At 45.7% G+C, this 5,967-nt stretch overlaps 1 long non-coding RNA gene across 2 annotated transcripts; it reads left to right on the forward strand.

Moving 5' to 3' along the window:
• The first annotated feature begins 439 nt into the window (after positions 1 to 439).
• On the forward strand, positions 440 to 5,234 carry LOC124965246 (uncharacterized). Of its 2 annotated transcripts, XR_007105139.1 has the most exons (4): positions 443 to 554; positions 1,627 to 1,733; positions 3,348 to 3,679; positions 4,920 to 5,234. It is a non-coding gene; the product is annotated as an uncharacterized LOC124965246 (long non-coding RNA). The 2 variants fall into 2 exon arrangements; XR_007105138.1 differs by lacking the exon at positions 1,627 to 1,733 and having other exon boundaries at positions 440 to 554.
• Positions 5,235 to 5,967: the final 733 nt, after the last annotated feature.

Raw genomic sequence — 5,967 nt, forward strand, 5'->3', positions numbered from 1 at the left:
GACTCTAACTTAGGATGTGCCAAGGATATATTTAATTTAATGTGTTCATATGCCTGGGTGGCTTTTCTGCTTCTAGAAGCCTGAGGGGAAGACAAGGTAATGCGCTGGGGTCGTCCTGTGAAGACAGAGCTAAACAAGGTTAAGGCAGGTTTCTAAGGAGAGACGTGCTCTGCAGGGGCAGCTGCCTGCTCCACCCTGTGGGCTTCCATACCTGCCTCCTGGCGGAGTACCCCACACAGCAGAGAGGGGGATGCTGGGTGTTCTGTCTTGCCGAGTGTTTGACCAAAGGTGATGCTGACTTAGTGGACTAAGGTCATGCCCTCCCTTCCCCCACAATCAATAATTTAATGTGACTTATCAGAAAGAGAAAGAATTGTTTACTTTTAAACCCTGGATCCCATAAAGGGAGAGGGGAAAGGCCTAAAAGCCACAGAAGCTCAGGGTTCTGGCCCGCAGCTGCCCCTGCCCAGACGGCAGAAATAGGGAACATGGAAGGCACCATCCTGCTGGCTAGAGGAGCAGCCCTGGGCTTGAGAAGACCAGCACAAAATGAGGTAAGTGCCTTTCTCCAGGGGCCTCCAGTTTCTCTGTGTGAATTAGGCTGCTCTTCAGGGTGGCCACTGACCCAGAGGGAAGAGAGTGAGCTGTTGACTCAGGTGTCTAAAGACCCACACATCACCTGAGGAACCCCAAGTGTTGAACACACCATGTTTAAATTTTCTGCATGACTCTTCACTTTCTTCAGAAAACCTGGGGAAAACCGGAGACTTTCTGGAAGGTTCTTCTCACTCCCGTGGAAGGGAAGGGTGAGGCTAGGGAGAAACAGAGGGTCAGAGGCAATGTGAACTTTCATTTCTGCCCTTGGAGTGACAGCACAGTAAGGTACTTCCCATTTATCAGTAACACCAAGACCTTCAATCAGGATTCCACCAGTGTGACGGACTGACTTTGGTGTATTTGACCAGGAACTCTCCCCTTTCCTGTGCTTTGGGGCAAGTACACAGGCAAAATCCCCTATGCATTTCTCTTGTCCTTCTGAAGTGCTGGCATTGGAGTTGCTTCTTTGTGTCAGTCTGACTTGTATTGTTTCCTCAGTGGCACTAGAAATAGCTGGCCACCTGCACAGAAATGAAACTGGTCCCTTGGAATCCCCAAGCTTCAGCAATTGTCTTTTAAAAGAGTCCACTGAGGTCCCAACTTGGTGGAGAATTCACCCAGTGATCTCCTCTCCACCCCTGGTTGGTGGTAAACACAGATAATAGATGCATGAAGAAGGAGATTTCCTGATTTCCCCTTCTACCTGGGTTTCTAAGAGAAGATGCTGCTTTGCCCCCTGTTGTCAAGAACCTTCTATTTTAAAAGTTCCACATGCTTTTAAAATGACACGACTCAGAAGTGTGATACTGACTTCCTTTGTCTTCACCTCGACTGTAAGAGTCTTAAAAGATCAAATGGGTGCATTTAACATGTCTATTTCACATGACAGTTAAATGTGGGTTTGGAATAAAAATGCTTCTCCATGTATTTTTTGCTTTTTAAGAAATCTTTTTTGGTCTTATTAAGGGGTTAGTTTTGCAGAAAGGTGGCACTTCACAGTCCCTAAAGCACTCTCTTTTGACCCTTTAGGGTTGATCCTTGAATAGTCTAAACCCTCAGGAATGAAATACTGAAACATAGACAAGCTGAAATCTGACCTGGGAAAGAATGGGAGAGTTGCAATATTCCTGGCACATGTGAGTCTAATGTGTCTTGCTGGGAACTGTGGTGTGCACAGATACTTACCTGAGACAAATTTGCTGAAACCAAGTCCTGCTTGTTTTCATACTTACAGGTTCAATGGAAAAACTGCATTGAGAATTGACCACAGCAGCTAGAAACGCCGGCAGATTCAGTCCCGCTTAGTTTCCTAGACAGCCATTAGCAAAGCTTTATTTAGCTTTAATAGTCATTAAGGAATGCCTCACGCTCCACGGCCCTTAGGGAGCTCTCAGGAAGGAAGTCACACAGAGAGATGGCGGGAGAGTCACAGGATGAGATCAGAAGCTTTGAGAAGCTGAGATCCCGCAGGGCCTTTTCTAAGCTGTGGACAACTCTGCTGGCATTTGAACAAGTCATCCTGATTGATACGCAACACCTTTTTCTTAAGCATTATTTTTCCCCACAGGAAAAAATAGGCATTATTATTTCCCAATCATCTTATAAACTTTCTTTGTGTGTATGTGTGTGTATGTGTGTGTGTGTGTGTGTGTGTTGAAACTTGAACCCAGGGCTTTGTGCAATGCCAGGCCAGTTTTCTACCAGAGTCATTTCCTAAGCTCTCTATTGGATATTAATTGGTATTATTTAAATTCAATTGTTAAATTTGAAAATGATAGAACATACATTTTAAACCTGCAGAACAAGAGACTGTGTGGAAAAAAATATATATATATGCATATATACACACATATATATATGTTTAAAAAAATCCAAGAGTAGCTCTTGGCATTCACCTGAGCACCAACATTCATGTTTGTGGCAGACGAGGGTAGACCCCAACTCCTAAATATCAGAAAAGGGTTTGCCAGGGAGAAATTTTTATTAGGAAATCCTGAAGAAAAAAAATGGCTTAACATTTTTAAAAAATCTAAGCAGGTACAGTGGACAATCCTATAATCCCAGGTACTTGGGAGGCTGAGGCAGGAGGATAGAAAGTGAGAGGCCAGCCTGGGCAATATAGCAAGACTGACTCAAAATGAAAAATAAAAGGGGCTGGAGATGTAGCCAGTGGTAGTGCACCCCTGGGTTCAATTCTTCTCCCCAAACAAATTTAAAATTATAGTTATTTTTCTCATTACAAAATTACTACATAAACTGCAAAAATTAATCAATGCAGAGACATTAAAGCTTAATTCCTCCACCCGAAAGTAGCCCTGGTTAACATCTGATGTTTTTGCTTCCTCATATATAACTTTTCACAGAAAGGGGCTCTGCTGTGTATGTTGCTTTGCAAATTACTTCAATATTCGATCAAAAAATCTTGATTTTCTTTCCAAGTCAACAACCATTTTTCTGCAACATCAATTAAATAACTATGGAGTATCATAAATATATAGCCCTTCTCCTATAGTTAGACATTTAGGTCATTTCCAGATTTTACTATTATACACAAAGTGGCCATGGACAACTTGAGCTGTACGTTTTTCTATAATTTTTTTTTTTTTTTTTACTTTTTCCTTGACACGCGTTTCTGGGTCATAGAAATAGAGCAGAGGAATTTGGTTAAGACTTTAACTGTAATGCATTAACTTCCTCCTCTCTTTTCTTCTTCCTTGTTTACTCTTCCTTCCCTTGTCTGTCATTTGCAGAGTGTCCAAAGCCCAGAGCAAACAGAGCTCTCACGGACCGGTGGAGCTCAGGCACTGCACCAAGGCCCTGAGGAGTGGGCTGAGCCCTGACCCAGTGTGCCGCTGGAGGACCCTCGCCATTATTGAATGGTTGCCTTCTCCTCGCTTCTTCCCAATTCGAGCCGAATTGTGATGGCAGCAACATCCCTGGAAGTGGAGATTTCTGTTCTAAACTCCTCAGGCTGACGAAGGTGGATGAGCCTGGTTGACTTGTAAGGAAGAGCAGCAAGGAAAGGGAAGGACCCACAGTCCATCACATGAGTGTGTCGCCAGGCTGCACCTGCAATGCTAAGGTTTGTGGTAGGGACTGGGGCCAGTTGGAACTCCAGGGTTTGCATCCGTTGTCTGAGTCCAGTAGAGCTGACTGCTTGGCAAGGGCCACCTGAAGAGAGCTGAGCCTGGGGGCACTTCCCTGCTGCCCCGCAAGGGACAGCATCCTGTGAAGTCAAGCGGGGCCATAGACAGGAACCAAAGGAAGTCAGTCCTGTAGTGGAAGATAAGCAAATCTACACAGTGAACCAGGAAGGGGAGAGTAGGTGGGGCTCAACACGCCAACCCCATGGAAGCTGGGTGGCGATTATAGCGTGCTTGAAGAGGGTGGTTTCACAGTGCTGGGGAATGAGGGGTATTTTTACCAGAAAATGCAGAAAGGTTCATTTCCGGTTCTTCAATCTAGGCCGGTTTCACGGTTAAAGCAAGGCTCTGGTCACATGTTAACAACTCCCTTATCCTGGGGGGCGGGAAATAGCCCACCCCCAGCTTTCCCTTTTCCCAGCATTTGGGGAAAATGAAGGATTAGGTAAAATGCTTTTATTTCCTCTCATTCTCCAGCATGGGCAGGGGCTCACATAACAGTTGGAAACCCTTTTTAACAGGAAACCTGAGTGACCCCAGAAGGCATTTACTCACTGAACTCCCTTTTTGCTACAAAATGAGTATTATCAGCCAAAACTGGACTACTCCCCTCTTACTCCATCATTTCCCCTTGGGTAGCTGCCCTCCTCTGCCACCCACCACGGTAGTGGAAAACGGCTATGGTGGATCAGATTTACAGTTTGAGCACTGTAGGATGCCTCCCTGGCCAACAGGTGCCGCCGAGAGGAGCTCACGGCTCAACGCTGTATCGCCTTCGAAAGTAATTCTAATTTTCTTAGACTGCAGCTTCGATCCCATTTACTGATGACGAATTGGGAAACATGGTCAGATGCACATTGGGGAGGATCCATTAATTTGATGAGTTATTCCCATTTATAATGCAGTCTTCTGATAAGTTGTTGTGTTCTAGAATCTGTCCCCTCTGGGAATTCTTTCTCTCAGTCCTTTTAGAAAATGGATGAAAATAGATTTCCCATCCATTTCCAAAGGGGGGTCTTTGCTGTCTGCAGGAGGCCTTTGCTGGGTAGTGGGAACGCCCGGCAGAGGAGGCCTCCATTAACACTATTACAGAACACACAACCCTTCCCTGCACGAGGCCTTCTCTCTCCCTCTTGCTCAAGTTGCTCAATACCCATAATCCTTCTTTCCTCTGCTCAGGTCATGTATATGGAGCTGGTGAGGATTCCTGATGGCGGGCAGTGACAGTGGTGGAATATGAGGGCAAAACTGACTCCTTCCCAGTGACAGATTTTCCTTAGCAGAGCTGTGGAGTGTGACAATGGTGTTTGTGTCCAAACTATCAAACGCCATTATCACACTAAATAGCTACTGTTAGGCAATCCTTCCGCTCAATAAGTGTCTTGGCATCTGTTCAGTCTGGGCAAGAAGGTTTGTCATTTACCAGTGCTCTATACCAGTGCTCTCAACTTCTGAATAAAGTCTGGCACTCTGTTGCTTATATGTCTGTCTCAACCCTGCCTTTCCCCTGCCATTGTTAAATAGATGGTGATTCTGATGATGCAGAAAGAAAAACCTGCTCGAACTTGGTTTCTCCACTGTCCTCTCACAACACAGATGGCTTCTGGCCCCAGATGTGTGGAGATTTCTTCACACTAGCAAGTAAGCAATTAATTCTGCAGTGGATACCGACTGGGTGTCCTCTAATCCACTTCAGTTCTGATGCTGATGACCAGGAGACAGCAACAGATCCCACAGAGGGGGGCTCAGTCCCCAAGACTGCCCCTTCCCTCCACTTGAGATGCCAATCCCAAGTTCCAGGTCATTTTCCCTAGTGCTTCTGACCTGCTGCCTTAAATCAGGGGTCCCAACAATAGTCTCCTTGGGTTCAACTAATTTGCTTGAGTGGCTCGCAGACTCAGGGAAATGCTTCCTTACATTTGCCAAGTTGTTGTAGAGGACAAGGAGGGAGAGAGGGAGAGATGCATAGCGCAGGTGTGAATAGGTGAGGGCCCGGGTGCCCTCTCCAAGAGCACCGTCCTCCAGGAACCTCCACATGCTCAGTTACCTGGAAACTCTGCACACACTGTTTTTTGTTGTTGTTGCTGTTGTTTGTTTGTTTTGGTACCAAGGATTGAATCCAGGGGCATTTAACCACCAAGCCACATCCCCAGCCCTTTCTTAAAATTCTGAGACAGGGTCTCACTAAGTTGCTTAGGGCCCCACTAAGTTACTGAGGCTGGATTTG

This window comes from Sciurus carolinensis, chromosome 15 (assembly GCF_902686445.1).
Source record: "Sciurus carolinensis chromosome 15, mSciCar1.2, whole genome shotgun sequence".
Classification (NCBI taxonomy): Eukaryota; Metazoa; Chordata; class Mammalia; order Rodentia; family Sciuridae; genus Sciurus; species Sciurus carolinensis.